The sequence below is a fragment of the Pinus tabuliformis genome, chromosome 1_1, assembly GCF_031772625.1.
Source record: "Pinus tabuliformis cultivar Carrire ecotype Pingquan chromosome 1_1, CPIR1, whole genome shotgun sequence".
NCBI classification, from domain to species: domain Eukaryota; kingdom Viridiplantae; phylum Streptophyta; class Pinopsida; order Pinales; family Pinaceae; genus Pinus; species Pinus tabuliformis.
In genome coordinates this window covers 965,705,384-965,724,324 of record NC_142297.1, presented here as the reverse complement: position 1 = coordinate 965,724,324, position 18,941 = coordinate 965,705,384, and the positions used below count along the sequence as shown (strand labels likewise).

At 38.2% G+C, this 18,941-nt stretch overlaps 1 protein-coding gene across 2 annotated transcripts in view; it reads left to right on the top strand.

Annotated features, from left to right (window-relative positions):
• LOC149217708 (uncharacterized) overlaps positions 1–18,941 on the top strand; it is a 369,289-nt gene that overhangs the window by 139,556 nt on the left and 210,792 nt on the right. The gene's annotated exons all lie outside the window — the stretch shown is intronic.

Here is an 18,941-nt window from a genome sequence, read left to right as displayed (position 1 = left end):
AAGAGAGTCCAATGATGATCTGCTTTCTCTAAATCATTGTAGCAATAATATTTTGTTCATAAGAGCTTGGCCTTCATTTCAATGTACAAAGAATAACTTCATCATTCTTAAACAATAGATGGAATATATCTTTCCTAGCATCAATACTTTCTTTGCAATAAAACCTTTAATATCTTTAGTGATTTGTGTTCTTGACCTGTCATAATGCAGGGTTCACAAATGATTTTATCAAGAATGCCTTTGAACTTATAAGCTTGAAGAGGGGGCCTAGCCTTTGCTTTTGAACTTAGGATATTTGAGCCAAATAAGTGACCTTAAAAGAATCGTCTTTAGATTCTGCTAGACTTCTTCAATTCAACAACTTGATATTTTGGGCTTAGGTAATCTTATGATAACTTCTCCCTCTGTTTCCAAATATATCATCATGATTCATAAGAGACAATTCAACATTTTTTTTTTCATTGTAAGCAGGCTTTCTTCAAAGGTATACTTCAAATATACATTCAACAATCATTTGCAACGTAGGGTTTATGACATAGTAGCATTTTCCAAGAAAGCATATGTTCATGAGGTTCATAAGGATACTTCAAGCTGGCATATTAGTCCAAACTGTGATGTTTTATTATTGCCTTCCAAAACTTCACAAAAGGATGATTTTGCTAGCATTTGTAGAGTGACAATGTTTCAGATCCTTATGAGATTAAAGGACTCGATTCAAGATTAAGATAAGCATCATCATCAATATCATAAACACCAACATCACAATTATCTAGGTCAAACCTCTTGACCTATAACAATCGTGTCATCCACTCAATATCTATGGTAAAACATCAATATCAACTAGTCACCATGACCTGATTAGTGCCTCAACCTCATGGTATCCAGACTAGTCCTTGTTCACCATCACACGACTAGTGCACAAAGTCCTAGTGAAACTCCAAATGGACTCAACCTAGGATGGATACCAAAACATGCTCTCTTTAAACAAAGATCCGAGCAATTCTCTCAGAGATCCAAGTAGCTCTCTCAAAGATCCAAGCATATCTCTCTAAATAGAAATTTGAGCAGCTCTCTCTAAATAGAGATCTGAGCAGCTCTCTCTAAATAGAGATCTGAGCAGCTCTCTCAGATATCTAATCAACTCGCTCAAAGATCTGAGCAAGATGTTGGGAGGCACCAACTAGTCTCTACTAGGCCATTCTCCTCTCTAATTTTGGTCACAATACTTGACACAGGGATACCTTCCCTAATTTTGGTCACAGTACATGACACAGGGAGGTTTTTCTACACCGGATCATTCTTCCTAATTCAAGTCAATGTACTTAATACAGGGATAACACCCCTAATTCTAATCAAAGTACATGACACAGGGAGAAACCATATCCATGATGCAATCATCAACCTTGCTTCCTCTCAACTAGGGAGGCAATTTCCACAAGTCCGAGGTTGTCTCGAAGGTGCACAAGCTTCCCTCTAGAAAGATGTTTCGATAGAATAACAACTATCTACTCATTAGTGGAGATATACTTGACCTTCAATGCACCTTTCATTTGTCATCATACAATCATGCAAGTAACCTCTAAAGCCACACTGCTTCTCAATTTGCGAATCTAGCTGCAATATAGTCGGCCTTTGCCATACGAGGCAACTTGCTCATTCATTATAACCAGGCACAAACTCAAGCCGAATTCGGGAATCCTTGCAACTTCACAAGATCCATCATCACAGATGCATAGATGTTCGATCTGATTCCTAAGGTTTCTTGGACTCTAACAAAGATTGGTTTAGGGAATTGACCTTGATCTATCTTCTTTGATCCTGAAGCCAACAATTTAGATTAGTGCTTTCTACAGAGCTGCTTACTCATATATCTCGAGCATAGAGACTTCTTTAGTGCATTGATTAATGTCCTGCCTTCTTGTGAACTTGTGTCCTAGACATATCACAAATCACAAGTAATTGTAAGCTGGCCCCTTATTATCTCCATTCTAGATTTTGAGGCCATAACTTTTGGAACAAAAATAAGTTGTTTATGCTGAATTTGAACCCTAATCTAAGGTGCCTCGATCTTTAGCTTTGCTGGCAAAGAAAGATCAACTCATTTCCTTGCATAGGCTTAGATGTGATCTTCAACTTCCTTGCTTCACCAAAGCTCTGATACCATGTTGAAAAATAGAGTGAAATGGATACAAGCACTATTTATGAACTATGGTAATTACTTGTGAATATATATTATAGTTCTTTTATCTTCATCAAGCAATCACACTTCATAAATTCAACCAATAACCATGAAAGGAAAGTAGATATCACAATGTTGAAAACTTAGGATATGTGAGATCACGTGTAGGAGAGAGAGATATGTGAGTGATAAGTGAATGTGTAAAATGAAAAGTTTCAAGTGTATTTTATACTCAAGATACCCAAGAGACATGTCTCTTTGTAAATTAGATCACAGCTCTTTGTAAATTAAATTCTAGTTAGTCTGCATATTTACATTTTTACTCATATTTTTTAAAGTGTCGAACACGTAAATAATGGTGGGCAACATGGCTTTGTAAGTATATTTATTTACATCTTGTTCCTTATCCCATCTTTTACGCAAATACTTGCGTAAATTATGGTGGGTAGTAATTTATGGTAAATATGTTATTTACGTGAGTATGAGCTATTTTCAAGGATCTTAATTTTAGGTGGTTTTGTTGATTTTCTTTCCTTTAATTTTCTTTCTCCTAATTTAAAATTTAATTTACTTTCGTGCTTTAACATAGTATTATAAATACATGAAGGATTATGAAGACTGACCATAGCTAGATTCTTCAACAATCACTATTAAATTTCTTAAAAAGAATATTAGAAATTACTCCAACTTGAGATTGTGTTTGACCTTTTTTCACTTTACATTACATCTAGAGCTTTGTCGACTCGGTAAAGGGGTAAGATAAGTATCCATAGTTGGCCTACCATTCATTAGAGTCCATTTCCTTCGCTAGCCATCTAGATCATGCATGATGTTGGTTTGCCAGGGTCTTAGATATTCTAGAGTTGGTGGGTATCTCATTGGATTGTCATCCTCCATTCACATACTCGCTAGATACATTCGATCACCTCTTATCGACTAGTTAGAAGTTGATTAGTATCATTCGGGAGGGCATCTACAAGTAGTTTGTTCAAGTCACTTGAAAAATCCATAAGGTGGGTCCAAGGATGTTATTCTTCTCTGAGCACTTCATGGAAGTGAGGAATGGGATTATGATCAACTCCCCATATAGAAGTTGGCATTGGGTGCACTCTCTTCACATTACCCAAGGCTAATTCTTGGTGGGCTTGCATAGACTTTGGGTTGAGATGGACCACTGCATTGATTGGTTGGACATGATTTGCAAGTTGTGCGATGTTTAGGAGGCTAAGATAGAGGAGCACTTGCGTTTTTGCTGTCCCATCTACTATGAGATTTGCGGGAAATTCCATTATGTCACGTCCCTTCTCAAATACATTTGTAATAGGGTGTTGCTACCCAATTTTGCACAATTTTGGCTAAGGAAGAGAACCCATCATTTTTGACTTAGGGACTAAGGAGGCAATTTGACTTTATTTGGTTGCTAGTGGAATGTGGGGTTCACCCACATGAGAATTTGGACTGGGCCATTTGAATGGCTTGGAGGGAAGTCGAATAGGTGGATGGAGGGGCCCACATGAGGTAAGGGAGGCCCAAGGAGTTATAACAAGGGAGCAACTCTCATCTTGGGATTCATTCTTACATCTTGCAAACAAATTACTTGACTGTTCGCTCTAATGCTTAGCTGAGTCAACCGACTGTTTAGCCACAAATCTCTCAAGCGGAAGATTCAACCTCTACTTTAGGGGACCTTCCGTGCCCGCCCTACAGAGGTAGTTCCACAAGTATTTCAGGATTTTCGGGGGTGTGTTACAACACTTCCATTCAACACAGAACATGGAGTGTGTATTTCTGGGTTGCTGGAGATTACACAGGGGGAGTTTGGAGCCATCAGAGATCAAGTATTTGCCGGGAGAGTTAGTGGACCGAGAGAGCAGCAATAGGCCGACATTCTTTGTGAATTTTGCAGCTAGCATTCCAGTAGTTCGAATTATTGGGCTTGGGGACAACGCAGAGGCCATTCCAACAGTTTTCGTGGAGCTTAGGAGCAGGTGTCATATGCCAGTAGTCCATTCGGGAAGTCAGGGATTTGATAGCAGGGGTCAGCCCAACACTTTGGGACCATTTCCGAGAGGATTTACAGGCAGTTTCTAGCAGGCCGAGTTTTGCAGTTGTAGCTGAGGTTGGGCTCTAAGGGGGTCGAATTTCAGAAGTCTAAACCAACCAAAATCCTTCGTGGTTTTTTTTGGGTTTAGGCCAAGGAGTCCGGGGTTAAAAGCATATAATTTTTTGGGCATAGGAAGTGGACCTTTCAGCCATTCGAAGTTCAACAAAAAGGCAGTTTTCTGGGGTAGCACAATGAAGATTGGTGCAGCAGTTGGACAACCTTCAGTTCAACCATTTTCTCACTTGGGTTTTGTCATGCTTGTCCATTGAGACAAGCCCAGGTGCACCATCTTATTATCTATTGTATTTTGCCTTCAAAAATGTAATAAAATTGCTCAACTGTTCCTTATTTGCAGCATTTCCATGGGTATTTAATGTGTATTTCGTTTTTATATTCTGCTGCACAGATTATTTCCTTTATATCACTTGTATTCCTATTTAGGATCATTACACATTATTTGTTACGAGGACCTCAAAGTCTCTCTAGCTTCTCTAGGTACCTTTGGTCATTGAGTAGAGATGCTCTACCTTATACATGCAAGAGGCCTATACTCTTCAACCTTCATCTTGGCCAGATTTCATAGCGATGATTACTTCTTTCTTTATGGTGCTCCCATCAGCTTGAGGCACTAAGAGACAAAAGGATAGCAACGTAGTATTTGACTTCAGATTTGTTCAGTCTCGAGGAGCATCTCTCCACCAAGAGACCTCAGTGGGATTGTCAGGCCAATACATTACCAATAAGTAGGTAAGACCACCCAGGATCTAATGGAGGGCGACTCACACATAACTGCTTGGTGGGCATTCTAGATCTTCACCAAACTCTTCTTCAAGACCACATTTTGCATGGAGTTTCCTCTATTTGGTCTCAAATATTATGAGAGATGGATTTGGTGGAACATGCCATACTTGCAGTGTCATCATCATTATCTGCTCACTTTTTAGATTTATTCGTTTTGTATATCCAGCTACTAGTGTGGTTATCCACACTCAAATCTAGGGTGTTTTATGCCTAAGCATAGATTAATAATTTACTTTTTTGTGTCTTGCATTCCTTTTATAGGGGTCATTTTGGTGCTCTCATGTTTTATTGACAACATTGTACTCTATAGTCCCATTCACCTAGTTTTGGGGTTGTTTGTTGGACATAAATAAAATTATCTATCTTGTTTTATCTCTATTTCAGTCTTCATTGGTACTTGATCTATTTTTTGGATTCACTAGGGTTTCTTTGTCTTCAAAGATTATCATGGAGCATCTTGGAAGTCTAGTGTTAGGGTTTATCCGTTGTAGGTTTGAGACTAGGGTTTTGTGATAAAACCCCTGGGTGTATTTGTGGAGATGATAAGAAGATGATGCTTTGCCTTGGAGGACTTCTTGGAATGATTTTTACATGTTGGAGCTCCAAGCTTTAGATAAGGTTTTCATTGCTTTTCCTAGCAAGGGTTTTGGAGAGCTAGTGATTTGTACTAACCTTGAGCGAAGGCTTATCATAAGTACATGAACTTCATCTTCAGCATATTAATGAAGTTTTCAGCTGTCCAAAACTTGTGCATTTTCCAGACTTGATTTTCTTCTATAACATTCTTGATGTATTATTGTTTACAGCTATATATGTTAGGATTGTAGGAATTTACAGGGTAAGTTCCACAGAAAGAATACCAAAAGGACACCGCTCACAACCAGATCTCAAATCAATACACCAATATTTTTGACGTGGTTAAAACCCTCAGAGTGCAAGGAGGGAAACAGTCCACGGCCTGTCCCAACGTGGGTACTACAGGCAATTTATTAATCAAAGAATGAAAATTTACATAAGCTTCTCTCATGCACGGATTACCCGAACAATGACCCTCCATGCGCTTTAAATAGAACTCATGGACCAATCGGGTGTCAAGCCACGGATCAAGTGTCGGTAATACCGAGGTGAGAGTGAACCGTCGGATCACTACATATCGTGACCGTCGGATTGTAAGTTACAAAATGTACAACGGTAAAGAAACACACTTTACCTAACTCTAACCTAACTCTATACTAGACCAAGTTGAACTTAACTATATCCTATGTGTCGGAATATCCTAACATCCCCCCTTAAGAACAACTTGGGATAGGATTGAAGGATTTACAAATATGACACAATAGGAGAAGGAAGGAGGCACTAGAGCCTATCCCCCCTTAGTGACAACTTCCTGAACTCCAAGCATATATCGAAGTTTAGTGAACTTCGCCTCTGTGAGAGCCTTTGTGAAGATGTCTGCAACCTGATCATCTGTTGGACAATATTGCACTTCAAGAACATGGTCATGAATGAGCTTTCTGATGAAGTGCATGTGTAGTTCAATGTGTTTGCTACGCTGATGCTGGACTGGATCTTTGCATAGCTGAATGGCACTTTGATTATCACACCAAAGTGTGGTTGGATGCTGCTGCTCAAAGCCAAACTCTGATAGGATCTGACGAAGCCATAAGGCTTCCTTACTAGCTTCCACGGCACCACGATACTCTGCTTCTGCTGACGAAAGAGAAATGGCAGCCTGTTTCTTACAAGCCCATGTAATAGGTCCTGAACCAGAGTGAAGACATAACCGGCAGTAGACTTTCGATCATCAGGGTCACCAGTCCAATCAGAATCAGTGAAACCAACTAACAGAGGAGCTGCTTTGGCACTGTAATGAATCCCAAACTGTACTGTACCTCGAACATAACGAAGTATTCTTTTAGCTGCTTTCCAATGACTTTCACGGGGGTTTTGCATAAAATGAGCAACAAGGCCAACAACAAAGGAAAGATCAGGACGAGTATGGGTTAAATACAAGAGTTTTCCGACAAGTTGACGGTATAAGGTAGCATCAACTTCAGGAGAAGTACAAGAGACTGAAAGTTTGACTCCAGACTGAAAGGGAGAAGGGGCTGGCTTACAGTCTTCCATGTGAAAATGACGAAGAATATCACAAGCATACTTGGACTGGGAAAGGAAAATACCCTCTTGGGATTGCAAGACTTGAAGACCGAGAAAATAGTGTAAATGTCCTAAGTCTGTCATTTCAAATTTCTTTTTAAGGCTGGACTTCACATGGTTTATAAGGTTGGGATCACTACCAGTAAGAATAAGATCATCAACATAAAGAACAAGGATGATAAGAGAGTTGCCCACTTTCTTGGTGTAGACAGTATTGTCAGAATGACACCTAGAAAAGCCAGATTCTAAAAGAAAGTTATCCATTTTGGCATACCAAGCCCGAGGAGCTTGCTTGAGGCCATAAAGGGATTTCTTAAGTCGACAAACAAGGCTGGAGTCTGTTTGTATGAAGCCAATGGGTTGTTCCATATAGATTTCTTCCTGCAAGTCCCCATGCAAGAAGGCAGATTTAACATCTATCTGATGGACTTCCCATTTTAAAGAGGCAGCAAGGGAAAGAACAAGGCGGATAGAGTTCATTTTGGCAACAGGGGAGAAGGTTTCAGTGTAGTCAATGCCTTCAACCTGTGAAAAGCCCTTAGCAACGAGACGAGCTTTATGTTTATCAACTTTCCCATCTGGTCCATACTTGGTTCTGTAAACCCATTTACATCTAACAAGTTTGCGTCCCTTTGGTAGAGGAACAAGATCCCATGTATCATTTGTCATTAATGAATGATATTCTTCATTCATAGCTGCTTCCCAATGTGGATGGCCTGAAGCTTCTGCAAAAGTGTCAGGATCATGATTTACTGGAGCTTGAGCCAATAAAGAAGAGGCTCTTTCAAACTGAGAACGTGTACGTCGCTGATCTGTAGGATCACCGGCAAGATCACCTGCTGCATCCCGAGTAGCACGGACCCATCTTGGAAGTTGAGGAACCTGAGAAGGTGGGGAAGGATTATCATCCTCGCTTTCATCATCTGAAGAAGAAAGGTTTTCAAAAGTAGAAGAGATAGGAAGAGGTGGCACATCTGCCGGACTAGGCTCGCAGGCCGATTTATTTTCATCAAATTTTACATCTCTTCTAATGATAACATTTTTGGACTTAAATGGAATAAGTCTATAACCTTTTACATCTTCAGAATATCCAACAAAAGTACATTTCTCACTTTTAGGTTCTAAAGCTTTATGCTTTTCATCTGGAATATGGGCCCATGCTTCACTTCCAAACACACGAAAGTGACTTACATCTGGTTTAATGGAACTCCAAGCTTATTCTGGAGTGATATTCTCTAGAACCTTAGTAGGAGTGCGATTGATTATATAATTTGCACATTTAATTGCTTCGGCCCAAAAACTAAGACTGAGTCCTTTAGATTGCAGCATACAATTAGCCATTTCCTTTAAGGTGCGATTTTTCCTTTCAGCTACACCATTTTGTTGTGGAGTGTATGGAACAGTATGTTGCATTTGAATTCCATTTTCGGTGCAAAAGTTGATGAATGTGTTTTTAACATATTCTCCACCATTATCAGTTCTTAGCTTAAGAATTTGATGTCCAGATTGTTTTTCAACAAAGGCTTTGAAGGCCAAAAAAGTGTTAAATACTTCGCTCTTGAGTTTTAAGAAGTATACCCAAGTGCGTCTGGAGAAATCATCAATGAAAGTTAAGAAGTACTTGCAGCCAGAGAATGAAGCAACAGGAAGAGGACCACATAAATCACTGTGCACAAGCTGTAAAGGGGCTGAGGCGTGCCAAGAGGCACGTTTGTCAAAACTGTCCCGATGATGTTTTCCGAGTACGCATCCGGAACAAACACCATCTCTGCAAGATACCATAGGAAGACCTGTCACCATATTTTCTTTACATAGATGCTGAAGGGAGCGATAGTTTAAGTGACCAAATCGCTCATGCCAAAGTTTGCTCACTTCATCATTATGAGCAACAAACACTGAGGGAAGATTGGATGATCCAAAGTTGTGAAACTTATACAACCTTTTGGAATCATCAGCAAGACCAGTAGCTAGAATCTGTTTAGGATCTTTTAGATCCTTGATTACAACATCATGAGGTGAAAATTCAACAATTTTACCTTCACCTGAGTGAGTTATCTGATAGACAGATAGAAGGTTGCAGGATAAGGTTGGAACACATAATACATCATTAAACTGACCATTGTCTAGATGAACAGTTCCAGTCCCTACAACATTAAGAGATCTATCATCACCAATATATATATTTTTGGTGTTACAATCATTTAAAGAAGAAAACATGGCTTGGTTTTTGGCCATGTGACAAGAGGCTCCAGAATCAATGAGCCACTCATGAGAATGAGAAGAAGAAGAAGATACATTTAATGCATAACCAGACTGAGATGATTGACAATGAGATGCAGAAAGTGCCATTCCAGAAGTTGAAGTTGAAGTAGGCTCCACATGGATGTTATGTTTCTTCATTGCGGCTTCCAAGGCTTCCATCTTCTTAAAGCATTTAGATTCTAAGTGGCCATCTCGATTACAAAAGTTACAATGTCTATCAGTCTTCTTCCATTTGTTTTTATTGGTCTTATCATTTTGCTGAAATGATCTTTCATTTTGAGGCTGAGATGGTTTAGGACCATTCTTTTGAGGATATGACTTCTTAGGATTCTTTGAATTTGGTTGCTGCTGGGCGGCTAACGCTTTCGTGGAAGAGTTTCCAAGATTAAGAAGACCAAGGTGTAAGAGTTTTTCTTGTTCTCTTATTAAGGAATCACAAAAGGAGTCAAAGGAAGGGGCCTTGTAGTCTTGTCCTTGACAAATGAAAGCTTCCCTTGTAGAATGGAAAGTGGAAACAAATACAGAGTAGGCTGGTCCCAACTTAGTAAGGATGGAATAAATAAGGTTACCATCTTCTTTCTTAACTTTAACACCTTCCAAGAGATATCTAAGGGTCTTGAATTTGGACAAGAAATCTTCAATGCAAGAAAAATTATTAGGATCCAAAGTAAGCAGCTCATTTTCAAGTTGATGGACTCTAATTTCATTTTTAATCCCAAAAACTTTAGCAAGTTTTTCTAATGCTTCATGAGGAGTCTCAAGTCCTGCAATGTGGAATCTAAGATCAGGAGAAATAGACATCCCTATCAAACCACGTGCTTGATCTTGTCTATTTTCCCATTTTGCCGCCTTGTCTTCATCTTTTGGTTTCTTCTCTTGGTTTGTGGCTATTCTGAAGAGACCTTTACTTCTAAGTAAATCTTCCATGTATTCTACCCATTGGAAGTAGTTAGTGCTGTCAAGAATGACTTGGCATGGACTTTCCATTTTAAAAAAAAACTGAAGCTGAAGATGCTGAAAGTAAGTGTTCCAACGGATAGATCTCGAAAAAATAGGCAGTTTTGAAAAAAACGGCTCTGAAAAAGGCTTCCAGATGAAGAAGTTATGGCTTTTGGAAAAAAAAAATTGTTGACGTTGCCGGCAAAGTGCGCGAATGAAAAAAAAATCCGCCCCCACAAAATGGAGACTTGAACCCAAGACCTCTACTCTCTTAAAATAGCTTTGAACCAATTGATCTTTACAAAAAATTTGAGAGAGAGAGAGAGAGAGAGAGAGAGGGGGGGGGCCTTGGTTTGCGTGCTTGCCTTGAGAAAGCTCTTTTTCCCTACAAAACACAAAACACAAAACCCAACACGAATATGCAAAGAAAAACGAACCTTGCGGCTCGAAGTTAGCTTTAGCCAAAAAACTAGAAATTTTTAAAAAAAATCTCAAAGTTAGCTTTAGCCGAAAAACTAAATATTTTTCTCAATGTTTCTGATTTTCCGAGATCACACTAAGGTGCAGGGAAAAGAGCATACGCATGAGAAAAATCCTTCCTTTCTGTTTCTGATTTGCCCAGATCGCACAGAGTCGCAGGGCAAAGAGCATACGCAGAAATGAAAGGTATAGATCCAGTTAAAAAAAAAGGCTAAATAAACTGAGACCGAAATAAGCAGAGAGAAAATAACAGTAAACTGCAAAAGAAACACTGTATACCTCCCGATCTGAAAAATGACGCAGCTAGGGCTACCGGAAACCTTTTCGCGTGAAACGAAAGGGGTTCCTCACTGGAACAGATGCTCCGAACGCAACAGAGCAGTCCTCTCGGCCCGAAAGCAGTCAGAAACAGCAGATCTAGGAAACGACAGTGGCATGCAGTTCTACCGGCTTCAGATTTGGATCACCAACGGACGCGGCCCTCAAATAGCTCTGATACCATGTAGGAATTTACAGGGTAAGTTCCACAGAAAGAATACCAAAAGGACACCGCTCACAACCAGATCTCAAATCAATACACCAGTAGTTTTGACGTGGTTAAAACCCTCAGAGTGCAAGGAGGGAAACAGTCCACGGCCTGTCCCAACGTGGGTACTACAGGCAATTTATTAATCAAAGAATGAAAATTTACATAAGCTTCTCTCATGCACGGATTACCCGAACAATGACCCTCCATGCGCTTTAAATAGAACTCATGGACCAATCGGGTGTCAAGCCACGGATCAAGTGTCGGTAATACCGAGGTGAGAGTGAACCGTCGGATCACTACATATCGTGACCGTCGGATTGTAAGTTACAAAATGTACAACGGTAAAGAAACACACTTTACCTAACTCTATACTAGACCAAGTTGAACTTAACTATATCCTATGTGTCGGAATATCCTAACAAGGATCATTCGACATAAGTAAAAGGACAGTTTGTTAAGTGATTTAACAACTCCCTTGAAGAATCTAAGGGCTGTTTTGTTGCTGCTATATCCTCTGTTTTACTGCTGTTTATAACTGCTTTAAAAGTGAATTTTTAGATCGATTTATGTTGTATAAATTGCCCTAGAGGTCTGAAACTTATCTCCATTGTTTGGTATCTTTTCTCCTTGGATAGCCTGGAAGATTGGGCTATTATAAAGTGAAATATTGTTCTCTTTTCCCTGCTGTTTATGTGCTATTTCATAACGGATCGAAGGCTGAAAATTCATAGGGTTAATATCTTAAAAACTCTAGTCAAAGAGGTGATTTCATATTTTGCATTCAAAGTCTGAGATAGCAGAAAGTTCTAGAGTCTCCTGCAAAATTTTCTTTGCTACTGAAAATCCTTTCCATTTCGAAACCCCTTCTCTACGACATCTGGAATACCTCCATTTAAGAACTAGTTGATTGGGATCCACATGACATAACCCCATATGATCAAATATTTGAGAGATAATCAGCCATGGGATGTTTAGCATTACCACCCACATTTCTCCAACCTTTGTTACCAAATTTAGATCAGCTCCTAGAATAACATCATGATTTGCGGCCAAACCATAAAGTTTAAAATTATGCCAGAAGGATATTCTCTCTCGATATGGGCCCTAAATGTTGATTATGGGAAATATTTCTCCCAATTCCTTCGATTCGAGTATTGTTTAGAATCTAGATACTTGCAATTAAAACTTATGAGTTTGAGTTGTAAAGAATCTTTCCTCCTTGTCTTCCTTATGAATCTATTGAACATATGGACTAGTCTTTCAATCAAGGAGACACAATTTTAGAAAACAATATTTTTAGGGCTAGCTTCTTGTGGGTATCCCCCACCCCTCACATTTACGGAAAGAATAATCATTGGATCACCTTGTATTAACAGGCCATTATTATTTTGTATTGTGTTGCAGACTATTGGGTATTTTGTACTATACCATGATCTCTTATATACAAGTTGCGACAACAATACAACTGGTTTCTTTCTCTATATGTTATTTTTAGCATTTTTTTTAGTAGATGCACTTGCACTCCCACATTCTAGTCATATTGACTGTACTCTTCTTTGGTCCCATTGACGTACTTTTATGGTCATCAGTTGGACATTAATAAATTTACTTACTTTTTAAAGGTCATGCCTACTCGAAGGCCCTCCTTAATAGTTAGTTGTTTTCTTTTGTTCCATTGTTCTTTGGCCAAAGGTAGATAGGAGTTTTGGCTTACTGTTGGTGAATGACTAGGGTCTAAAGCCAAACCCCCCTTAATTCCCATATCTACTTTTTGGATAGTTTCCTTCTTAGGACTGAATTTGTCATGTGACAGTTTTATCTCTTCTATCCAAGCAGTTTTATCCACCCTCTTGGTTTGAATACAGTGTTCCATGAGGACGTGTCCCCTAGGGTGGTAGGCATGCTGCCTCACATTCTCCATGCTCCTAGGATGGAGTGACACTTGGGGAAATGTTTCCCCATGTCTTCCTTTTGGGGAACCTGGGGAAACACAGGGGGAATTGTTTCTCGAGTGTGGGAGAAATGTTTCTCCCAAAGGGATACTTTTGGGCACCCCCCCAGAAAAGAGGTGCTTCTGCGCCCCCCGACACCGCCGCCCAGATTTTTGCTTATAAAGGCTTAAAAACATAACAGAGAAAACTGAAAGAAATCTATAAAAGACCCTACCTTACTTTTATTTACTTTTTATTCACTTTTACTCCTTGATGCTCATTTTATATTCAATGTTCATTGTCCATTGTTAATTTTAGTTTTAACTTTTGAGTCTTGGCTCTAGATACTTATGACCTTAGACCAAGTCTTTGACTTTTTACTATTGACTATTTTTGAGTTTGAGTAATTTCAATTATTCTTTCAAACTTAAGTATCTACGATTCTTCTTAGTATAAATAATATTATAGAATGATGAATTTAAATTGATGTATCAACATTTTACTATTTCTGTTTCACTTATGTTTTATGAATCAATGTATTTTATTAATGAATCTAAATCTGAATCATGTTGATATCATTTACAAATTCGAATTTAGTACTATTTTACTGTTTACATTTTTGGCATTTACATTGCACAATGATGAATTTTCCTGACATGAATTGTTATTGTTGGGTTTTTAAAATTATTATATTTATTTTTATATTTTTAGAGACAGGAACCCTTATGCTACGGACCCTGACATCCCCTGGTCTCCCCCTGAATTTCCCCAAACTTTGTGGGTGCTTCCACATGTCCCCCATGCGTATCTCCACACTCACATGCTCCCCTATCTCAGAAACTTAGGATCTTTCAAATTTTTATTCGAATCCCTAATATATATTCATTAATGGAGGGGTCTTTACCCTTTTCAGATTGCTCAAACTCATCTAGATCCCTACCCATGGAAAAGGTTGTACTTTGGGAGTTCTTTAAAGGGATTTTCTTTGTGATTTTCTTTTCCAAAACTGACAGAGTAGGCATCAGATATGCTTCAATTCAAACCTTTTTCTAGAAGCTTGGTTGGATTACCATCCCTTGTGTTTGTTTGTGATAGCCTCGAACCCTTTTCTTCTTCCTTGCTTGAAGTAATGCCACTATCTACCTTCCCATGTTATGCTATTTTACTTCCCATTTCTTTTAAGGCCTTGTCTTCAATTAGGTGGACAGCCTCTACTGTGGATTCCAGTTTCCGTCCTCTTCATCTTTTTTGGCCACTTTGGCTTGAGCTTTTATTGCTTGTTTTGAAGTTTTGTCTTTCTTTTTGCAAACCGACTTGCTATTTCTTTTATGCAGTCTTTCCATATATGTGCAATGCCATGACATTTTAGGCATCTGAACTGTAACATCCAGTAGTCCAAAAGCTGAATAAACTTGCATGAACCCTGTTTTCCATTCCGCCTACACCTACCTACAAGTCAGTGAGACAAGCCTTCAACCCCACAAGATGTGGTTGGTGGCAGGGAACTCAGAGAATGGGTTGTCACACTAATCTCGACTCTCTTCGTTTGAGCTATCTCCTAGGTTAGCTAGGGGGGGTGGTCCCTAATGAAAAGTTAAGTTTAAAGATGTGAGTTTCTAGGAGGGTGTTATAGTGAAAATGGATTACTTTTAAGGATTTATGAGCAAATATGAAGTGAGCAACTTGAAATAACAATGCCAATCATTAATATGATTAAAAACCATAAAACCAGTGCCTTATAAGGAATTTGCTCAATAATTTAAAGATATATTTGCTCAAAGTAAAATGCAATGCTCTCAAAAGAGAAAACAAAGTAACCCTGAAATGTAAATAAGAATTATTAGCACAAGATATGTAAGATACAAAATGCTTTTGAGATAATCAACTTTATAAATCAAAACATGTGAAACATATCTTTGCCAAAACCCAAAAAATAGTAATTAACTTGGAAATGTAAAAGAAAGGAAGTGCTAAACCAAGACATCAATATGCAATTAGACTTGAAACATGAAAAGAAAACACTTGTTTGAACTGATTACAATACTTGCTTTTGGAATAGGCTTTGCATATGAAAACTCAAACCATCGAGAGACAAGTAAAGTAAATGTAATGGAAAGTGCTTTTGGTTAATTTTATTAATTAGCTCTACAACAAGATTACAATTTAACTTTTCAATCCTCAGACCTCACCCTCGCCCAATGATATGGATCTCACAGTGAGGAGTCAATAGAGGAGTAGAGGATCCCTAAGATGTCTACTTCAACCAACTTATGTTGGAGGTAAAATTTTAATGAGGTTTGGGGCCTTCCTACACTAAAATGCCTTGATGAAATGCAAATTGTGTTAATTCCCCAAATTAAAATAATGATACATGCAAATGCTTCAAAGAGATTGATTTGCAATGCTTGAAAATGAAATAGTGTTCAACATAAGTTGCAATTATAACTTCAATTGGGGTAATAAAATTAGCTTACAAGTGTTGCATGTGTTTCATCAATGAATTAAAATGATACAAGTAATTTGCTTGAAAGTAAAATTTGTTTCAAATAGACAATGACAATAAATTGCTTCAATATTCAAGATAACAATGTAGCATAAAATTGAAGCATGTGTTCAAATGCTCATAAAACAATTTACGAAGGTAAATGGAAGTGAATCAAAGTTTGTTAAGAATATAAAATGCTTGCATGTAAATGATGAATTGCCCAAAGTGTAAGTTTGTAGCTCCAAGCAACAATGAGAAAAAAAATGCAAAGCTCAAATGAAATTGTAACAAACTTTAACTTAATGAAATGTGATAGTGAGGTTGTGTTAATTTCCAATTAAAGCATGCATGTAAGTGAATGAAGTATGAAAGCTTAAACCATGCAAATGTCAATCCACCCAAGAGAAGCCTTCCCCTAAATGGGGAGATAGGATACCATGGGAGAAATCCCAAGCTCCCACAAGAAAGTTAGATCTTTTATTAATATTACAATGAAAAGAGGGCCCTTAAAAGTTCTCAACTTACTTTAAGGAGAGTCCCCACAATAATTGCTTGAAACTTGGACATTAGACCTCCTTTCTTGAGAAAGTAGTGACGAGATCTCACAAAACTTATGTAAGGGAAACAAGGTGTGAGTTTCCTCCAAATGCCTAGGCTTAAAGAGGAAAATGGGCGGCCCTCTAGTGAACTCGACTTGGCCAAAATAAGCTTCAAAAGGGCTCATGACATCCTTGGAAATCGAACCTCCAACACTTGCCAAAGTTCTTGCAAACCCTTGTTAGATGTTGCAGGAAGTTGCTCTTCAAAATCTGCCACACAAGAGTTAGCAAACAATCCAAACAATGGCTGCAAAATAAGTTAAGTATTAATGGAAAAATCAGCAAGATAAAATGTATATGTGCAATTATAATTTACAAAAAGCTATGTTAAAGAGTGATAGTAAATTCTCGTCTTTTCTTAGCCATCTTCAAGCTCTTAGATAGCAAATGAAAGAAATGAAGTACAATGTTTTTTGAAAGAGATTTAAATTTAGAAGTTCTTGGCTTGTGTACAAGCTATGTGCTGAAATCCTTGCAAAACCACTTTGTAAGATAAGACTATGAAGGTTCAAAGAAAAAGTGAGAGCTCCTTTAAGAATGTATCAAGAGTGGGTTGGTCTCTCCAAAGACTTCCCCTCACGCTTGATTCTATAATCCCAACATTATGTTCCCTCTACAAAACTTCAATCAAGAATTAGTTCCATATAGATTTAACAATAAACAATGATAAGAAACTCTAGAGATTTATTTAAAACCAACTAGAGCATTCCGTACCTAGAGCATATTTCTAAATCAAATGTCAATGCAAGATAGCTTTACATTAACAAATCTACAAGAGCGTATGGAAGCAAATTAGATCAAAGCATGAGTAAAAGGAATTATACCAATGCTATTGCTCAACAATTCATCACACTCGAAAAGGAGGAACACTTCATGAATGAAACCCCAAAGTCTTTATTGATATTTCTCAAAGTGTACAAGGCAGCAACGCTTCCGCAAGCGCAATAGCTAGTAACAATATTCTTCAATGTGAGAGCCCATGGCTCTATTATATAGAGAGTTGGGAGCAAATCCCAATGAAGAATGACAATGACAAATGGCATGAGGTGACAATCCCAAAGAGAAATTCGAATTTGTTGAATGGAGCTCCAATGCCAAGTGTAAAAATCGAATTCTGGCAAGTGGACATCATTTTCTTCTTCCCTTATGTGCCAAATTCGAATTTTATGGTGGAATGACAAGTGTATATGGGTGGTAACCCATGTGGGGACAATTTCCCACAAAAATCTCCACCAAATATTCTCCAAAATCCTCCCAAATGTGCATTAACTTCACAAATTCGAATTTCCAAGCAGCTTTTTCATTTAATGCCAGAAATTCGATTTTATTTGAGCACATGTCCTTTCCTTGATTTTAGGAGTCCACATCACCTTGGGACTTCACTTTAACTCCCCTATAATTTTCCACCTCATTTGCACAACATTTAGCATGTGTGGATATTTATTTTTCTCCATCTATTTAATTTCTGGGCTCATTAATTGCCAGATTTCCCACTAAATTTAGGAAAAGTGGGTTTTGAGGGTCCAATTCACATTATTAACCCCTCAAAGTGTGTCATAGTAGAAAGTTGAGGGTGAGGTGTTATTTTGATTACTCATACCCGATACAATTTCTGTAGACTACACTTACTACAATTTAAATACAATTTTATTTGCAATTTTTGACCAGCGGTAAATCTAAAAAATTAAAAAATGACTACCTAGACCTAACCAAATTCCACGAAATTTTTTGTGTGATCTAATATGGTAATATACATCGACTCTAGACACTAAGATGTGTCAGGGGCTCAACCTTCAAACTGTCACCCCGGCTTTGAGGTAAAACGTGAGTGAAAAAACCTAAAAAATTATCCGCCTCTGAAAAAAAGAGATAATTAATCAGATAAAAAAAACACTCCAAGGTGTACTCGTTTGCTGATCAAGTCCCAACATCCTAGGCTTGTTACAGACTCAAAACTCATCATTACTAGTATCACTTATTACAATTCCCCGTAGGGTGTGGAATCTGGGTACAAGAAAGATGATGAGAAGATAGAAGTAGAGTTAAAAAACTTTGTTGACTGACGATATTTGATGGTACAAGTGTCTTCTGGATCATCCTTGGGCATGGAGTCTTCATATAATCATCAGGTGCCACTCCAGTGGTCAACAAACCCTATATACTTTCCATTTCCTCCAGCAATCCCTTCCAATTGTCCAATTCCACAAAAAAGTTTACAACCTTCCTGTCCACTTTGGTATGAAAGTCTACCTATAAATCAATGAAATTGCCTAGTTCTTTCCCTAAAGCTTTCAGGACTTTTGTTACATAACTTCATGGATAAGCCTAGAGATATTACCCATTCTGGCTGTGTGAATCCAGCTTTTATGGTCTAGAAGGCAAGCCACCCATGAATTGGACTGTGAATTCATGTAATTTCTTTTCCACCCACTACCACAAAGTCCTCCTTGACTTGCTTGCCCACTAATTTCCCTT